Source organism: Cynocephalus volans, chromosome 9, assembly GCF_027409185.1.
Source record: "Cynocephalus volans isolate mCynVol1 chromosome 9, mCynVol1.pri, whole genome shotgun sequence".
Taxonomy (NCBI): Eukaryota; Metazoa; Chordata; class Mammalia; order Dermoptera; family Cynocephalidae; genus Cynocephalus; species Cynocephalus volans.
Window position 1 is genome coordinate 135,766,191 of NC_084468.1, and position 8,923 is coordinate 135,775,113.

Here is an 8,923-nt window from a genome sequence, read left to right on the forward strand (position 1 = left end):
ATGTGGGCTTTGAAATCAGACAGATGGAGGTTCCAAACCCAACAATGTTACTTGGCAGGTTTCTGAACTCTTCTGAGCCTCCTTGGCTAAAATGCAGATAATACTGCCTTAAAGACATGTTATAGGATTAAACAAACACCCTAAAACAACTAGAAGAAATCCAGCTGGAGATGGCTCTCAACAGAAGTAATTATCTTCCCACTCCCCCAACCCCACTTTGGATTTTACCTGACACACTGTACAGTGTTCACTGACTTCTCCTTCCTTCACACACTATTCTGGGCCTTATTCTGTAGTTCTTTATATCCTAATTACCTTTGCTTATTTATTTATTTAAAAGTATTGATTGAATACCCGCTATGTACAAGGCACTAGGGTAAGCACTGAAAAGGCAATGGTGAGCTAAAGCAAACAGAATTCCTGTTTACGGCCTAGTGAGAGACAAGCATTAACCACACAAGTGGGAGGATAGTTACAAACTGAGCCTCATGCGATGAAGGAAAGCAAAGGGCAGTGCAGCTGGGTGGAGAACTGAAGGAGGAGAGAGAGTTGTGCATGGTAGCTGGAGCTGGTGCTGGTGGAGGGGTGGTGGTAGAGGGCTCCGTGCACAACGAGGAAACAGCATATGCAAAGAATCCGTGGTGGGTGGGAACTCTGTGTCTGGGAAGCTGAAAGACTAGTGTGGCTGGTGCACAGATGCTGAGGGGAAGAGGCAGAGACCAAAAGGAGAACTCAAGCAACACTACGGACCTTGCGGGGCCTTGTTGGCTGTGTTAAGTATCGGGTCCCAATCCTAAGAGCAACTGGATGCCACAGAAGAGTTTGAAACATGAGGTTGGGTATGGGTGAAATGATCAGATTTGTGCTGTGAAAAGGTTGTTCTGGACCTCTAGGATCTGATAATGGTAGCTACTAGCTACACATGGCTATTGAACACGTGAAATGGTGCTGTTCTTCGCAGAGATGCGCTGTAAGTGTAAAGTACACACTGGATTTCAAAGATACAGTATGAAGAAAAGAATATAAAATATATCATTAATTTTAAAATACTGATTACATCTTGAAATGATAATATTTTGGGGTAAGTAAAATATAATTAAAATCTATTTTACCTGTTTCTTATTAACCTTTTAAAATGTAGCACCTAGACCATTTACAATTACGTACGTGGCTCGCATTTGTGGCTCCCATTATTTTAGCCAGGTGGGGCAGCTCTAGATACTGTGTAGAGAAGGCAAAATAGATGAGACCAATTAGGAGATCATCTTTATACTGCAAGCAAGAGGTGAAGGGAGCTTGAACCAGGATGATGACAGTAGGGATAAAAAGAGGTGGATGGATTCCAGGTAAGATCAGCAGGACTAAGTGCTGTAGCAGATGCATCTAGATGGATGTTGAAATAAAGAACACCAGAAGAGGACCAGCCTTGGCAAGAAATATCATGAGCTCAGATGGGGACATGTTAAGTGGACATGGCCTGAGATACCCAAGTGGACAAATGTCTCCAGGAGGCAGTTGCCTACCAAGTTCTGGAGCTCAGATGAGATGTCTAAGCAGGAAACTTAAATTTGAAAGGTACTGACATAGAGCTGGGCATAAATGAGATTCCTTAAAAAGAAAGCAGGCAGTGAAATGCGGCCTGGGACCTAGACTTGGGAAATGGGGTAGGGAAGGCTAAGCTTAAAAAGGAGAGTTGAAAAGGAAAACTCAGTATGTGGGGTCATGGAAGCAGAGGGAGAGAATGTCTTGAGAAGGAAGGAGTGGTCAGCAACAACATCTGCTCTCACTGGTTAAGCAACATATGGACTAAAAAATGTCTGGGACAGCCAGCAACACAGTGGTCACTGAAGACCTTTGTGAATGCCACTTACATGGAGTGATAGGGATAGAAGCCAGATTTGAATAGAGTGAAGACTGGGTGAGAGGAGAGGAGACAGAGCAGTAAAGACAGAACTCTTTACAGGAGCTGGATTACAGAGGGGAGAGAGGAAGAAAAAGAGAGAAGTTTGAGCGAGATCAATTTCTTTTTGTTATTGTGTGTATTTAAAAGTAAATACGGAAGAGACTAGAGCATGGATAAATATAGGTAGGAATGATCTGGGTGAGATGAAGTGGTAGAAAATAGGAAAGAGAGAAGGGGTAATTAGCAGCACTTCTAGATTGGACAAGGGGGAACTGACCATACTAGGAGGATGGGTCCCTTCTTCTGCATGGCAGGAGGGAGGAGGATGGGTGTGGGCAGAAGGATTTGGGGAGTGGCAAGTTGGGGAGATTTCTCCAGATGGCTTTAATTTTCTCTGTAAGGTAAGAGGCAAAGTCATCTCCACAGAGGATGTGAGGAGGCAGAGACTGCCAGTGGCTGGAGGAGAGTGGAGAAGGCTGGACATATCATTGTGGACAGTGCAGGCTGGTTGGTCCAGAGTGTAATGAAGTGCCTGGTCTCTAAGAAAGCAAGCAGTAGGGTTCTTTCAGGTTTGGAATTTTGTCACACAGGAGAAACAGGGACAGAAGGAAAAGAGACAGTGGTGGCTCCAAAATTTCTATTTGGTAAAGCGTTAGAAGTGGCAATCTGGTTTAAGGGTGGGAGAGCTTAAGATGTTTTGTGTAGTATTTTACGTTAGTTATATTGAGAAAATACTAATTATTTATATCAAAGAGCAGGGAAGACTTATAGAGATTGGAGACCTTCCACCCGGTGTTTGGCAACACCAATGGCAAGAGAGTCTCTGGTTTTCACAAGGATGTTATGGAGATTCTGAAGCCTGGAAGCTCTTCCAAAAGCCAGTAAGAAGGCCTGTGTATTATCTGAACTTCCCTAGGGTGGTCCACACCCAGCACCTCCTGAGAAGCTGGCATTCATGTTCAGACTATCTGATGGACACATCCAGGCTGTTCTTTCCCCTGTAAAAAAGGGGCAGGATCCCTCTCGGTATAATTAGAAATTTGGGAGCCAAGTATGTCTCTCCATTCATTGCTGAGAGAACAGGAAACCCAGGCATTTGCTAACCCTTCTCCTGTGAGCCCCAGATTGCACAAAGTGTTTGCCTGGTAAGAAAGGAGATGATAAATAGATTGGGGAAAGAGGAAGGATCAGTGGACTCTGATCACAATGTGGGAGGTTTGAATGAATTATTTTGAAGGTTGGACAACTGTAGGTAAAGACCAAGTTCAGAGTGTGACTGAAGTGGTGTAGAGGAGAAGAGGCCTGCAGAGGAGAAGGTAAAGGAACTGGGAGACCAGGGTGTCAGGTAAGGTCATTTTTGTGGACACTGAAGCCACCTGGGTTCCTGGAAGATCTTGGGATGAGGAAGACTATGAGCAGGTGCCAAAGTCTTCAAAATGTGAGAGGAATTAACTAGGAGGTCAGCAGATGATGACAGAGATAGGAGGGCATGAGGATGGTATGGTCAAATGGCATGAGCCCAGAGCCTCAGAGGAAATGTTTTTTTTTTTTTTAAATAAAAGATTGGGGAGGTAACAGTCAGTGATTTTCACACTTGAACAGGGAGGAGAATTCCTGGATCTGATGATGCTTTTTGTGGAACACCATCATGAAAAAATAGATTTAAACTCATCATATACACTGATTTAGCACAAATAATCTCTTAGTAATCTAAGCGGGTTAGAATTGTTAAAAGGCTAATAATGTATGCACAGTCATCTCTGTACCTGTGGTTCAAAGTTCAAAGAACCATAGCTGAAAGACAGGCAGAGAAGATGTTGGCAGGACACACAGGAACAGCCTGGAAGATGCGTCCATAACTAATTCAGGCTAGAGGAAGGGCTGGGGTTGCCAGGAGGAGAGGACGAGCAGCAGTCATTGTGGGGAGGAAGGAAGGATGTGGCAATTAGTTTCTTTAGAGACTAACATTTATCTTGTCAATGTTGGCTGTTTTTTAAATGCCTTTGAAAATTTTTGTCTGCAGAGGAGATAATTCAGAAGTTTACTATGGCTTTATGATTTCATATTTGAATTACTAAATTTACATATTTATAAACCTGTCCTTCCTTAAGCTTTTAGTTTTGACTTGCTATTTATAAATCTACCAAAATTTAAAAAATCAGTTCAAAAGGAACTTTGGCTTACATTTGGTCCTGCTTACTAACTTAGCTAATTAAACTTTTAAAAATTTTGAACTGCATTTATAAACGTAAAACATTTGATATTGTCTTTAAGTATCTTAGTTGTCTAAATGTTCCTAAGTTCTTAAATAACTCTTATATAATTGATAAACTTTTAGACATGATGAGCTTTAAGCTCTCTTAAATGTTTCAATATATAATATAAATATTTCAGTACATCTTTCTACAAACAGACAATTTTTAATTTAAAATCACAAGTATAAATAAAGTACACGTTTTAAATTGGAATTACAAGCCTGGCCTTTACTATAACAGGCCAAATTGTTTTATTTTATTTTATTTTACTTACTATACATTGTAGTTGATTTTCATGCCACTTTATCCATTTCTCTCCGCCCCATCCCCTTCCCCCTCCACATCATATCTGTTCACTTGACTTAAGATTTTTTGTGGTTATTCTGTCTTCTCCCCCTCCCTTGATTTGTTTGTGTATGTATGTATTTATTTATTTATAGCTCCCACAAATAAGTGAGAACATGTGGTATTTCTCTTTCTGTGCCTGACTTGTTTCACTTAATATAATTTTCTCTAAGTCCATCCATGTTGTTGCAAATGGTAGTATTTCATTCTTTTTTATAGCAGAGTAGAATTCCATTGTGTAGATATACCACAGTTTCTTTATTCAGTCATCAGATGATGGACATTTGGGCTGGTTCCAACTCTTGAGGTCAAATTCTTTTAAACATGACAAGTCTTAAAAAATTAATTATCCACAGATTCCTTAACACAAAATATTAATATGAACATTAATTATAAATCTTCCAGAAGTTGCACCCAGACACTTTTTGGGCCAAATATGACTGTCCATCCAACTGTAAGAGTGTAGCAACCTCCCAGGCTTTGAAATGTATTTACACACACATAGAAAACCTTTACATCATCATACATAATTTGGGGGAATTTTTTCTTAGGTAATTAGCCAGCAATACTGGTTGGGAAGCTGGCAGTATTCTTGTCCATGACCTTGAGTGGTACACACCAAACCCTAGTTATATGTAATAATAAGAACCGAACCGAAAGAAGGCAACAGTCACATAGTCATGTCCCTGGGTTCAAGTCATACAATGATTCATTTTTTCCATCTACATGGAAGTCAGCAACCCTTACCCAGACCACCAGACCACCTGGTTGGATTTAGCAGTTATTTGGCTCTTAAGATATTTCAATATATTTTTTGAGGATTCCAAAGAACTTAGAACTTGAATGGGGAATAATTACAATTTGTGGTGATGGGCATGCTGATAGTATTGATCTGACCATCACATCTTGGGCACAGGTGGTGATGGTCAGCTTTGTACCCCATGAATATACACAATCAATAATTTTTTTAAAAACTTAGAATTTGATAAAATTCTGTCTTCTTTTCATATTCTTCTGCCTGAAGAGGCCATACAACCCTTACAGATATTAAAATGATACCAGTCACTCACGGTTTTGTCTGACCATATGGGTAAAAATGGTGCACTATATTTCTTCATTCCCATCTTTAAATGAGGACAGCTGCTGTGTGCTGGGGGTGGGAAAGCAGTCAAGTGGCTACCATGGAGGCTTACCTCCCTTGCAGCCCCCTGTGTTTGCAATGGCCACTTTGGATGTTTATACTCCATTTCTCTAGGCCTAACAAATGCTCTGAAAACACGAGTCAATCTACCACTCAACAAGTATTGTCTGGGTGCCTACTATGTTCTAGGGGCTGAGATACTTCACTGCAGAAGGGAGAACAAAACCCATGTCCCCATGACATTAATTTCCAGTTGTATTCAGCAGATTTGTGTGAATCTGGAAGCTCCTTTTCCATAGTTGTAGTGGATTGAATTATGTCCCCCCAAAACTCATTGAAGCTTGAATTGTGTCCCCCAAGTTTTATGTGTTAGAAACTTGGCCCCCACTGTGATTGTTAAGAGGGTGAGAAATCCTATTATGGTAACTGAAAGGTGGAGCCTTGAAGAGGTGATTAGATTGTAGGACCCTGCCATAGGGAATGGATTAAAAATGGTGGTCGGGGGCATAGTTCTGAGGGCTTTAGAAGGAGAAAGAGGAGAGTCTGTCTCTTTCTCTCTCTGCTCTCTCTGCTTCCACCATCTTGCAATGTGAGGCTCCTGGGTCACTGTCACCACCACCAGATGGACTTTGGACTTCCCAGCCTCAGAAACTGTAAGAAAATAAATTTTGTTTTCTTTATAAATCACCCAGTTCCAGGTATTTTTTTATAAGCAACATAAACAGACTAATACAATAGTCTAACAGAATTCTTGCAACAAATAAAAGCTATGTACTTTGTGTTTGGGGGTCTTGTGTATTTCAATCCATCCTATAACAACTTACCTCATTAAGCATCTTCATGGTTTGGCCCTTTGTTTCTGGGATAGTCCATCAAAGACTTCAGGAAAATCTCTTTCTCTGTTTCTTTTCCCATTTTCCCAAATTTTAGATTCTTGCAATATTAACAAGTTCTCTAAATTAAAACAAACAAGCAGGATTTTTATGGGCCTTTTGTTCTGAATTAAGACTGATGCTTTTAATCCCCAGAGATATGAACCAAGATGTCTGAAATAAGTGTAGGTCAGTCTCTCGAGTTGACATGTGAAGTAGTCAATTTTACTCTGAGAGGTTTTGTTTGATCTTTCAAGTTTTCAAAAGAGTTTGGAAGTGAGAAATACTGCTTTTCATAGGAGATGAAAGGAAATAGGAGAACCTTACAGTCAGGCTCATAATAAAGAAAACTAATATTTAGACAAGCTAAAGTAATAAAACAATAGGATTTGCAAACCAGTTTTTGGAGGTAGACCTGGAAGACTATATATCAGGAAAATGGAAAATAGGACAGCTGAGATCCCACGAATAGACCAGGCCCAACAGAAAATATAATAACAGAGCTTAGTTACGGGAATTTTCCACCATGACAGAAATTTAAAGACACACTTTTGCTTTTATATTAATTACAGATATGCAGTTGAACGTGCCAAGATCTGCTTAAAAGCATATCTTTGTCACAATATCTAAAATCACCAGGACATTTGAATCTCAGTGAAAGTTTGATGGTTGAAGAATACCTGAAGCATTCATTTCATAAGGATGCCTGGAGCTCCTTCTATATCTTAAACTTAAAACAAATAATCTACAATCTCTGGAACATGTTGCTTACTCTAGAGAAACTGACTAACCTTGATCTTGGTCAGTGTATACTTGGTTCTTTACCTAACACCTAACAGTGGCCTGAAAGGCTGGAATACCCAAAGTTATCTAACACAAAAATACACAATTTTACAGTAGTTCCCAGACACTAGGCTTATTAGACGTTAGCAATATAATGTTTTATTTAGAAACAACCTAAAGAACTTACATTTTCAGATTTGTGTTGAAGACCCTACCAGATGCTTTCTTCCTCTCTGAGAGTAAGCAGGAAAATTAAACTTTCTCTAAGGAGCAACTTGATTCTTTTCACAAACTGAAGACTTTGGAAGCTGGTGGCAACAATTTCATTTGCTCCTGTGAATTCCTGTCCTTCACTCAGGAGCAGCAGGCCCTGGCTGAGGTCCTGATTGACTGGCCAGAAAACTACCTGTGTGACTCTCCGTCCCACGTGAGGGGCCAGCAGGTTCAGGACACCCATCTCTCAGTTTCAGAATGCCACAGGGCAGCACTCGTGTCTGGCATGTGCTGTGTGCTTTTCCTGTTGATCTTGCTCATCGGGGTTCTGTGCCACCGTTTCCATGGACTGTGGTACATGAGAATGATGTGGGCCTGGCTCCAGGCCAAAAGGAAGCCTCGGAAAGCTCCCAGCAGGGACATCTGTTATGATGCATTTGTTTCTTACAGTGAACGGGATTCCTACTGGGTGGAGAACCTCATGGTCCAGGAGCTGGAGAACTTCAATCCCCCCTTCAAGCTGTGTCTGCATAAGAGAGACTTTATTCCTGGCAAGTGGATCATTGACAATATCATCGACTCCATTGAAAAGAGCCACAAAACTGTCTTTGTGCTTTCTGAGAACTTTGTGAAGAGCGAGTGGTGCAGGTACGAGCTGGACTTCTCTGTCGTTGATGATTTGCATGACATTTCTGTGTGTGGAAGAGGAGCTAGAACGCTCTCCTTCAAATCTCAGTTTGTGAAGATCAAATGTAGTTATGAATATAAAAGGTGGTTTACCAATACTAAGGCAGTTTAATTCTAAAAGGTAATCCCCCTCCCGCCACCTCCTCCTAAGTATTCCTCACTGCCTGAGATAAACTAGTTTTTGTGTTTGTTTTTGGAATCACTCTGAGAAACAGGGCGCAAAGGAGCAGGGAGGACTTCGCTTCAAACCCGACTCGTGTCGCGCACAGGGGTGGGCTGTCGGTGCCAGGGACGGCGTGCCGGCAGCCGGTGTCACAGGACTGGGGAGAGAAAAGCCCTGGGCTGCTGTCACCGGTTACTTCCGGCTACCTCCGGCAAGGGGCAGTCCTGTGGGTCCGGACCGCGACCGGTGAACTACTTCACCGCAGGCGAGCGCAGACGCTGGGGGGCAGAGGGCCCCGGACGTGTATTGGCCGGTGAACTAAGTGCTGAAACCAGGGAAAAAGAAGCGGGACTCACGAGCCGAGGGCGGGCTTCCGAGGACGGGGAGGCACCGGCAGTGGGGTTTAAAGACGGCGTGTTGCGGGGCGATGTGAGGTTTCAAAGCCCGGCTGGGCGCTCGGCCTCGTGCTCGCTTGCGGAGCCGCCTCAGCGCTCGCGGAACCCCCACGCGGGGCCGCTAGCGCCCGCTGTCCCTTCCCCGCATCGCCGCCCGGCCCCCGGC

General features: G+C 42.3%; 1 pseudogene; it reads left to right on the forward strand.

The window, feature by feature from the left end:
- Window positions 1-963: 963 nt before the first annotated feature.
- LOC134385804 (toll-like receptor 2) lies at window positions 964-8,679 on the forward strand (annotated as a pseudogene).
- Window positions 8,680-8,923: the final 244 nt, after the last annotated feature.